Source organism: Chinchilla lanigera, unplaced genomic scaffold (genome assembly GCF_000276665.1).
Source record: "Chinchilla lanigera isolate Chin_1 unplaced genomic scaffold, ChiLan1.0 scaffold00005, whole genome shotgun sequence".
Taxonomy (NCBI): Eukaryota; Metazoa; Chordata; class Mammalia; order Rodentia; family Chinchillidae; genus Chinchilla; species Chinchilla lanigera.
In genome coordinates, this window is record NW_004955406.1 from 22873114 (window position 1) to 22884831 (window position 11718).

General features: G+C 36.3%; 1 pseudogene; it reads left to right on the forward strand.

Moving 5' to 3' along the window:
* Positions 1-11047: 11047 nt before the first annotated feature.
* On the forward strand, positions 11048-11415 carry LOC102030151 (annotated as a pseudogene).
* Positions 11416-11718: the final 303 nt, after the last annotated feature.

Sequence of the window (11718 nt, forward strand, 5' to 3'; positions counted from 1 at the left end):
ATTCTTCCTCCGTTTATCCTATATTCATAAGAACAAGTCCTATGTCACTGCTATAAACATATCTCCTGACTCATTGCCTTTTCACCATCTCCACAGTGATTGATCTGGTCTATTCCAAGTACCCACCATCATGCCTGGATTGTTGTAACAGAATCTCAATGGCTTTGGCCCTCCATCCTTGCTTAACCTCAACATACAGAGTAATCCTTTTAAACAAAAGTCAAAATCTTCCAGTGGCTTCCTGTGTCACCTGATCACTAGCCAACTTCTTCAATGGGTCGTAAGCTCTAAGTGCTTTGCAGGTTCTCTAATATCTAATTCTCTCTCTTCTTTTTAACAAAGAATGCAGTTTATTAAGAACTTAAAAAACAAAAAGGACAGAAGCTTGTATGGCCAGCAGCAGTGCAGGATTCATAGACTCTAAGAGAAGAGGAAGGGGCTTGCATACTATGCTAGATGAAGATAAGTATGTGGGTTTTGTCAAAGACTATTAGCACATCAGAGGTCATCAACTATTTCTCTTACATCTCTTTCCTACAGTTTTTCTTAGTTCATTTTCCCTTGCTTTTCTTGAGCTTATGGCTCATGTTCCTTCCTTAGAGTCTGCACATGCTATCACTCAGTCCGGGACATGTTTTCTTAGGTAGATGCATGGCTGACATCCTCTTTTGCTTTAGCACTGTGGTCAAAAATTACCTCACTGGAGAAGCCACATAGTAAAACTAGCAATTTATCACTTTCACATCCCTGATCCCATTTATCTTGATTGATTGTGAGCATCATAAATTACAACCACTAAATTATCATGTTTCTTTATTGTTGGCCTCTCCCTATTAACTTCAAGCCACATGAATTCAAGGACTGTGTTTATTTCATTCACTACATTGTGCCCATCATTTCAAACAGTTCCTGATACTGTTTAAGTGAATGAAGTTAAAGCATACTGTTACCTCTCACAAGGCCACTTGTAGTAAGACTTTCCTTGAAGAAATAAAGGCATCTCTGCTAATCAGGAACTTTAGAACTCAGATACTGTAAGGGTAAATATATCCATGGAATTATTCCTCACAGAGTCCTGACCCTGCCTTTATATTGCTTTATCCCAAATATAATTCCTATAAGGATTCACTTAATAATTAAAAGTAATGATAAGTGGTAATATTGCTTTGGTTTAGGCAAGGTTCTTTTAGGCATTAAATCAGTCTTTGTGGCCATATAACTTTTTATTGGCCTGATAAGAAGCCTTGCACCACCTTTCATGGGATCTCTCTCTCTCTGTCTGTCTCTGACTCTCTCTTTTTCTCTAACTCTCTCTAACCCTTGGGAAAAGCTAAAGAATTGGCCACAACTATTCCCTTGGATTAGACTTAAGATCCATCATCCTTTCAAACACTCACCACACTTACCCAACATGAGTACATAGCCATGAGTCTAACGGCTGTGGAGCTAAACTATATCGCAGACCTCATGCCAGATGAACAGACAGTGAAGTGAAGGAATTTGCTGAAGAAGCCAAAAGTTTGGTCTGCTTACAGCCTGTGTTGTTTAACCTTTGCTCATTCAGCAACTGTTAATAATTCTGTTGTCACTCTTCTCATTCCACAGGATTGGGCAAGGGTCAAGCTCCCGTTCACGAGCACCTGATTTATATTACCCTTATCCTTTTTTGACATTAATGAGTGTACTTGATTAGGGTAAACAAAACAGATTTTTGTGAGTTCCTGTTTCCAAGGAAAAGGGGACACTGTTCACACCACACCCATATCCCTTCCATTTACCCTGAAGGTCACCTGCCAGTGGCTCCCCACACTCTGATGGCTTCCTGTGACTTTCTGCTAAGGGAATTGTCTAGCTGCAAACTAACTTTGCCCTTGCTCCCATATGCCCAACTGCCAGTGCTGAAAGAACAGTCATTTAACCAGTGAGTAATGGGAACTGATAAACAAATAATTTAGCTTTCTGCTCCTTTAGAAGGACAGCTGTCTTATATCTATTTTCTTTTCTTTCTTTCTTTTTTTTTTTTTTTTTTTTTTTTTTTTTTTTTTTTTTTTTTTTTTTTTTTTTTTTTTTGTCTTTTTGAGACAGGGCCTCACTATGCAGTTCAGGCTGGCCTTGAGCTCACTTTGTAGCCCAGGCTGGTCCCGAACTCACAACAATCCTCCTGCCTCAGCCTCCCGCCCGAGTCCTGGGACTACAGGTGTGCGCCACCACACCGACTTCTTACATCTATTTTCTTAGGACATCCTCAGAAATATTAAGTCCCACTTACCTATGATGGTAAGCTATTTTTAACTCACAATTTATTGGTTTTTACTGCCTTTTATGGCTCATTTTTCCGTTGCCCTGGTGTCCTTCCTGGATGTGCTTCTCAAATAAACTACTAAGCTGACACAGGGGACTATGCTGCTACTTGTAATTCCTGAGTCTAAGCTTCTCATGCGGAGACTGGGGGGCTACAGAATGTCTAAACTAGAAGCTACTTTTGCCACCTAGAAATTGCCACTGAGCTGCGTGAAGTGATATGTTAGATTATGTCTTTTGGATAACAAATAAAATCATTTATTGGTTAGTAAGAGCTAAGGAAGTAATACTTATTTCTTCAATATCTTATTGATGGTAAAAGTTATTGGTAGGAATAGAGTAATGCATACTATCATTTGAATGATAATAATATTGGTTGTTGGAGGTACTTTTAAGTATCATTTATGGATTTAATTTATTGAACTTTATAAATATGTTCAAGGAGTTCTGTAATCAATAGAGCTCCAACAAAGGAAAGAAAAACAAATGAATGAAAATTCCAGAAATCTGCATGAGGGTCTCTTTCAGTCTTTGTTATAACAGACACTGGGGTGCATTGTACGGGAGCTGAAATTGTACAAAGCTGTTCAAAAAAAGAGGGAAATTTAAGCTTACAAACAGGTGGGAGTATTCAGACTGATTAGCCATGGGGGAGAATCTTTGGACACTAGTGAAGATTCCTTTAAAGATCACACCTAAGGAGGAGTAATAAACTCTCCTTGCAGTTAGTTTAGCCATCAAATAGAAAAGCATAGAGATCACCCTTGAGAACATCACCTTGATCTGAGAATAACTCAGCTGCCTACCATTACTAAGTCCAACCATTTTTAAAGAACAACAAAATCTAGACTCTCAACAATATAAGCTTTACAATGTTTAAAATCAATGTTTTTGTTTTACTAAACATGGAAAAAAAGAAATATTTGGCCTCTAATCAGAAATAAAAATCAATATAAACAGATCCAGCCACTAGAGATGATGACAATAACATGTTGCTAGAACAGCTATTAGTATAATATTCAAGTACAGAAAGACATTAACATGATGAGGCAGAAATGGAAGACATAGAAAAGATCAAATTGAACTTATGAAATGGAAAAATAAAATACTTGAAATAAAGATTCAATGGATGTGCTAATAGATTAGACTTTGCAGTAAAAAAAGGCTAGTAAGTTTGAAAATACAGCAACAGAATCTCTCCAAAATGAAGCATAGAGAGAAAAGTGACATTTAAAAAAAGAATGAAGTCTCACTGACCTATGAGACAATATCAAGAGGTTCATCATACATACAGTTGGAATTCTAGAATAAGAAGAGAGGGAGGCAGGGAAGACAAATATACCAAAGTGTAAATGAATGAGACATTTCCAAATTTCATGAAAATTGTATATTCTCAGACCCCAGAAGCTCAATGAATCTCTAAAAAGGTATCACACACAGCCAAAAGCACCCAAAGTGAAACAGGCACATCATTGTCAGTGTTCCAAAATAGTAACAAAGGAAATATCTTGGCTGCCACAAACTCAAAAATAATAGAGGAAGAAAAATCAGAACAAATGCATTCTTCTTGTCAAAAACCGTGTAAACCAAATGGCAACAGATGGTCATCTTCAAAACACGGAAAGGGAAAACTGTCAACTTAGGACTCTAAATGCAATTAAAATATCCTTCAGAAATAGGAAAAACATATTTTTTCAGACAAACAAAAACTAAGATAATTAATGTGCAAGATACTCAGGCTATAAGAAATACACATAGAAGTTCTTTAGGTAGTAGACAATGACTCAAAATGAAAATATGCTTTCCTGTAGAGGAATCAAGACCACCAGAAATGGTAAATATGTAGGTACAAACAAAAAATTATTTCCTTAGTTTTAGGTTTTTTTCAAATATATCTCATAAGGAAGGACCAAGCTCCTTATGTATTAAGAGGAATATGAGGCAGGACCCAGCAACCAACTTGGGAGCATTAGGGAAGAATCCAGGACCCAGCAGTGGGGCCAGTGGGAGGAATCCAGATGACTAGTCCCTTCCCCCTATATCAGTAGCATAGCTGGATACAAAGTCAACACTAAAAAATCAATAGCATTCATGTACACAAACAACAAACTCACTGAGAGAGCAATTAGGAAAACAACACCTTTCACAATAGCATCCAAAAAAATAAAATAAGATACTTAGGAATCAATTTAACAAAGGAAGTAGAAAGATCTGGATATTGATTTGGTATACAGTTGGGTGTATTTGATGCTTTTGGGTGGAATTGGAAGTATTGATTAGGTATCTGTATATTAATTAGGTATACAGTTAGGTGTACTTGGTACTTTTTGGTAGAATTGGGAACTTTTGGCTGGAATTGGAAGTAGAAAGATCTGTATATTAATCATAGTACTTTGAAAAAGAAGATGAAAGAGAATATCAGAAAATGGAAAGATATCCCTTATTCATGGATAGGAAGAACCAACATTATGAAAATGGCCATACTCCCAAAGCTGTTATACAGATTTATAGCAATCCTAATCAAAATACCATTAGCATACCTCATAGAACTAGAGAAAACATTCTTAAAATTCATTTGGAACCAGAAATGACCTAGAATAGCAAAGGCAATCCTGGGCATCAAAGGCAAGGCAGGAGGCATCACAATCCCTGACTTGAAACTATACTACAAAGCTACTGTGATAAAAATCAACATGTTACTGGCAACAAAGGAGACCTGAAGATCAGTGGAACAGATTAGAAGATGTAGACACAACTACAAACACACTCAGCCACCTTATCTTTGACATAGGGATCAAATATATTCAGTGGAAAAAAGCTAGCCTCTTTAATAAATAGTGCTGGAAAAACTGGCTATCTATATGCCAAAGACTAAAACTAGACTCCTGTCTATCACCATGCACTAAACTAAAAACAAAATGGTCAAAGATCTAAATATTAAAATGGAAATAATTAATCTACTGTAAGAGAAAGTAAGTAGCAATCTTGAAGACATAGGTGTAGGCAGAGAGTTCATGAACAACATCCAAACTGCATGGGAAATACTTCAAAGAATCAACAACTAGGAACTCATCTTCTTAAAAGTTTTTGCACATCTAAAGAAATCACCAACAGAGTGAAAAGAAAACCCACAGAGTGGAAAAAAATTTTAGCCAATTGTCCCTCAGACAAAGGACTTCTATCTAGAACATATAAGGAATTGAAAAAAATCAGACCACTCCAAATTCAAAGATCCAATCCCAAAATGGGCATCTGAGATGAATGCACATTTCTCAAATGAAGAAATACAAATGGCAAATAAATATATGAAAAATGTTCCACATCATTGGTCATTTGAGAGATGCAAATTAATAGCACTGAGATTCCATCTCACTCCAGAAAGAATGGCTATCATCAAGATATCATCAAATAACAAATGCTGGACAGGTTGTGGGGGGAAAGGAAAACTTCTCCACTGTTGGTGGGAGTGTTAACTGCTGCAACCACTATGGAAATTATTATGGAGATTCCTCAAAATGCTAGGATTAGAGGTCCTATTCCACCCAGCTATTCCATTTCTGGGTATCTTCCTAGAAGAATTAAAATCATACCACATTAGTATATGTGCACCCATATTTAAAGGAGCACAATTTGTAATAGCTAAATCTTAGAAACAACCCAAATTCCCATCAAAGAGTAATGGATAAAAGAGATGTGGTCTTTATATAAAATGGAGTACTACTCAGCCATCAAGAAGGATAAACATGAGACTTTTATAGGTAAATGGATGCAACTTGAGGCCATATTCATAAGTGAAATAAATCAGACTCACATGTGTAAACATCATACTGTCTCCCTGGTGTGAGAAACTGAAAGAGTACATAAGGTCTAGAATGTACAACAGATATTGAGGAATGGAAAATAATTACTCAAAAGGAAAAAGGAAATAGGGGGGAAAGGGAAAGGAAGGAAGGGAAAAGAGAGAAAAATACAAGATAGCTATAGTATTAGTGTCTCTTAGTTCATTGAAAAGGAAGGCTCATGTTAATATTGATTGGACAAATGTTTATACCCATATCTTCCACTTTGAGTAACTCCTTCAAAGACAACAATTGCAATGTATTAACTATTGTTATTCTCCTATTATTTTGCTATGAAATTCTGTTTTGCCTTTTTTTCAATAAAATAAAAAAAATGATAGAAAGCATGACATACAATAAAAATAAAAATAGATAAATAATGTATCATCAAAATTAAATCTCTTTCTTCAAAGAAACCACCAATAATATGAAAAAACAGCTTATAGCATAGGAAAAACACTTTCAAATTATATACCTTATAAGACCTTTACTCAAAATATATAAAGAACTCTTATATTATAATAAGTACCACCCAATTTAAAAATACACAAATGATCTGAACAGATATTCTTCCAAAAATATATACAAATGGCCAATAAACACATGAAAGCATGCTGGATATCATTAGCCCTTGTTATGGTTTGTGTCTGGGTGTCCCCCAGAAGCCACATGCAGTCATGGGGTGGGCTTTTAGAGTTTATCATTGATTCATGGTCCAATGTTGGAATTATGGGTGTGAGTGCTACACCTGCCTTTGGGGGGGTAGTCTGCATACAATGTAAGGGAGGGAAAGAGGCTGCTTCCCACTGCTCCTCACTTTTGCTCTGGTTGCTATTGCTGTCTTCTGCTCCCATGAACTGTCGTCCTCTGCTGTGTGCCACTCTGCCTTGGAGCCAGCCAACTATGGGCTGAAATGTCCACAAACTGTGAGCCAAATAAACCTTTCCTTCCTTCATTTGGATGCCAGATATTTTGTCTCAGCAGTGACAGAAAAGTAATCAAGGCAGCCATCAATGAAATGCAAATCAAAACTACAATGAGGTATCACTTCACACACACTAGAATGACTGGAATCAAAAAATCGGGCACTAAACTGGGTATGGTGTCATAATACGGGGCCTGGGTATAGTATGAATGCCTGCAATCCCAGCACTCTGGGAGGCTGAGGTAGGAGGATCACAAGTTGAAGCCCAGCCTGGATAACTTAGTGAGTTAGTGAGACCCTATCTCAAAATACAAAATACAAAAAGGACTGGGGAGGTAGCTCACTGTGAAGGCACTGGTTCAATATGCAGTGAGAATGTGGAGAAATTTGAACTTATTTGGAATAGGGAATGACTCAGCCTCTGAAAAAGTCTAGCATTTTCTCAAAACGTTAACCATATAGTTCATATATGACTCAGAAATTCTTTTCTAGATATATATTCAAGCAAAACAAAAACATATATTCACATTAAAACCTCTATATGAATGTTCATAATATTACTTATAATAGAAGTGGAAAAAATCCAAATAGCCATCCAATAATGAATGGATAAATACAATCTGAAAAGCCCATATAATGAAATTTTATCTGACAATAAAAACTAATGAAATACTAGTACATGTAACAGCATGAATAAATCTAAGAAACATTGTGTAGAAGGATCCAGACACAAATGGCCACATATTGTATTGTACTATTTTTATGAAAAGATCAGACAAGAAAATCCATAGAGACAGAAAATCTGTTCGTGACTGTCTAAGGCTGTGGGTGGGGAAAATGAGGCATAAATGCTGAAGGATATGGTGGTTTCTTCGTTTTAAGGTGACAAATATCTTAATAACTGTGGTGATAGATGCACAACTGTGAACACTAAAAACCACTGAATTTACACCTAAGTGAGTTAATTATATGATGTGTGAATTATGCCTTACAACTCTTATTACCAAAAAATAAAATGATGGAAAAAGTTATACTGTGCAAAAGCAAATGCAAGGAAGCCAAAGTAGACTTCAGAACAAAAATATTACCAGGGAGGAAGGGGGAAATTTTGAAATAATAAATTTGTAGTTAAAATATGAATGTTACATTCATATATATATTTATATATATATATAATTTCCAAAAATAGAGCTCCAAAATTTTCAAGGCAAAAGATGTAAAACTTAAAGAGAAATAGACAAGCCCAAAAATATTGTTGGAGATTTCAACATTTCTCTCTCAGTACTTGGAAGGGCAATATATGAAAATTTAATAAGGGTATTAAGGTCCTGAGCAGCTTGGCCAACCAAATTTACCTAACTGACATTTGTAGAATATTGCACCTAGCAGAATATACATTATTTTCTAGTGCATCTGGAACATTCACTAGAAAAATATTATTTGCTGATTGATAAAACAAATGCCAATAAATCTAAAACGTTGAAGTCATATAGAGCATTAGAGGAAAATAAGTGACCAAAATATAATAATTTCAAATAATTAGTAAAACTAGTAAACCTCTATCGAGACTAATGAAGGTGTGAGTGTGTGTGTGTGTGTGTGTGTGTGTGTATGCAAGAGAGAGAGAACACAAATTACCAACGTTAGTAACAAAAAGAGCAACATCACAAATCTTCAGGGAATAAAAAGATAAGAAGAAAACAGTTTTTAGGAAGCAGTAGAGTAGAAAACCTTCATGGCCTTCAGATAATCAAAGATTTCTTAGGTAGTTCAAAACAAGATAAAAGAGAGACCATGGACTTTTTCAAATCAAATGTTTCTGCTCTTTCAAAGACATTGGTAAGAAAATAGAAAGGCCAGACAAAGAAAATTATATATCACGATAGACTATCTAGAATATATTTTTAAAATTTTAAATTCAAATTCTGAATTTAATCAGTAGGGAAAAGATTTGAGTGGATGTTCCACATACAAAAATTATTTAAGAAAACCCAATAAGCATAATAAAATACCTGACATCTACAAGTGTATCCACACTGTGATTCTGCTACAAATTCACTAAAGTGGCTTAAAATACTGACAAATGCTGGCACAAATGTAAAGCAATGAGAAAATTGTCATATATTTCTAGAGATATAATGAAACAATACAGCTATTTTGGAAAAGTTGGAATCTTGCTAGTTCCTTGGAAAATTAAGCTTCTATACCATATAAATCAACAATTCTATTTTTAGGCATCTACTTAAAAGAAATGAAAACGTATTTTCAGGCAAAAAATATGTACACAAATTTCTATGGAAACCTTATTTATGGTAGCCAAAACCTAGAAATAATTCCATTTCCATCAACAGACAAATATATAAACAAACTGTGGTATATTTATACAATGGAATATTACTCAGCAATAAACAGGAATGAACTACTGATACACACAACAGAAATATCTCAAAAACATCATCTATGAAGAAAGCAAGACACAAAAATACACATATTGTTTGATATTACTTAGGTGATTAGTACATTTTAAGTAAACATAATGGTCACATTCATCATAGGGAATTTGTACCTGTACATGATATATCTTGATTTTTTTTCGCATTCCCCTACCTTCCCTTTAGCCCCTCTTCCCTGCTTATTTACAAAAGCTTTGTTTCTATTTTTTTCCTTCTTTTCTTGTCTTTTTTTTTTTTTTTTTTTTTGGTACCAAGAATCAAAGTCGCAACCTTACACTTGCTGGGCACGTGCTGTGACACTGTGCTATGTCCCCAGCCCTCCTTCTTTCCTTCTAACTTTTCTTTTCCCTTCTTCCCTTCTCCTCTTCCCTCTCATTATATACTGTAAGTCTAAATTTTGCTGATTGTTTGTTTATCCATGGTGCAATTTGACATAACCTATTTCTTGCAAATTGGAAGCTGGATCCAGGGTCTTGGTATTGCATGTAAAGATTTATTTACTTATATGTAAATACTAGGATTTGATATTTTTGGAACCGAATAGCAGCATGTTCTCTCATTAGTAGGCACAGCACACCTGGCTACTGGCATTTTATCATGTTAGCAAAATGACAACATTCTAATCTGTCATTTTATTGGTTTGATTAATTTTATAAAGACCTGCTTCTCATATATTTAGTTCTTCTAGGGTATGGTTTTAAAATGAAAGCAAGGATAAGTAGTCAATAAGTCTTTCCTTTTGTTTAACCTGCTTTTAAGGTAAGGTTTAGTTGTTTAACATTACATTGGGTTTATTTATTTATTTATTTAATTTATTTATTTTGATACCGGGAACTGAACTCAGGACCTTCCACTTAGCAGGCAAGCGCTTGTGCCGCTAAGCTATATTCCCAACGTTTTTTTTTTAAAGTCACTAGCAATTTTTGAAGCTCAACCTATCCTATCTTACACCGTAGGAAGTGGGAATAGAAAACAATAAGTGGGAGCTTCATTAATTTGGCCACTGAGTCTTTCAGGCATGACTCTAATCATCTTAATAGTCCCCTTGACATCTGCTGTGTTAAGCTGCTTCAGATTCAACTTCTTTGTTTCCTTTCTCACATCTAGAATCAGGCATTTCTTTAAGAAATGCTGATTTCTTTGAGTAGGAAATGACATTTGAAGACCACAATTTAAGAATAGCTATGCTCAATGATACCAGTAGGTCATTGTTTCTAAACTTTTTGAATGGATGCATAAACAGAGGATTGATGGTAGATAGATAATACATAGATAGATAGATAGATAGATAGATAGATATGAGTATTTAGGTTGTTTATTATATTAAATTCCTTATACTCCAAATAAACTCAGAAATATGAAATTTTTGACACACTTCAGCGCACACATGCGCACTGAGCGCGTGCCCTGAAGTTGCGCTGCGTGGGAGCCGCTGCTCGAGGGGAGAGGAGCTGGGTGTGAGGGACCTGGGCGACTCGGGACGGGGTGACTCGCTCGCGGCGCGGTGCCGCGGAGCCGGCCACACCAGGATGTCCTACATGCTCCCGCACCTCCACAACGGCTGGCAGGTGGATTAGGCCATCCTCTCGGAGGAGGATCGAGTCGCGGGCATTCGGTTCGGACACGACTGGGACCCTACCTGCGTGAAGATGGACGAGGTTCTGTACAGCATAGCCGAAAAGATTGAAACCAGAATCGTGGAAAGAATCGAGTTCCTGAACCAAGGAACAAGCACATCATGATTAACTTGGGCACTGGCAACAGTAACAAGATTAACTGGGCAATGGAAGATAAGCAGGAGATGGTTGACATAATAGAGACCGTGTATCACGGTGCCCGCAAAGGACGGGGCCTGGTGGTGTCTCCCAAGGACTATTCTACAAAATACAGGTACTGAGGCACTGTCATCACAGTCTGCAGGTAAATGCTGTGGAGCTATTTTCATGTGGAAATATTTTCAACTGTGTAGAGCCGTTGGAAAATTACATGGAACTCAGAGGCTTGGAGGGCCCTTGAGTAAGGGTTGCACACCTTAACTAACTGAAGCAAAAAAGCACATGGTGAAGGAATAAAAAAAAAAAAAAGCAATTTTTATTTAGCCTCTCATATCTTAAATCTTGACCTCTTTTCTTTTGCACCAAGAATCCTGGTCCTCAAAGACAGAATAGGTTCTCAGGGGAAAATACTGTACAGTTAGAAC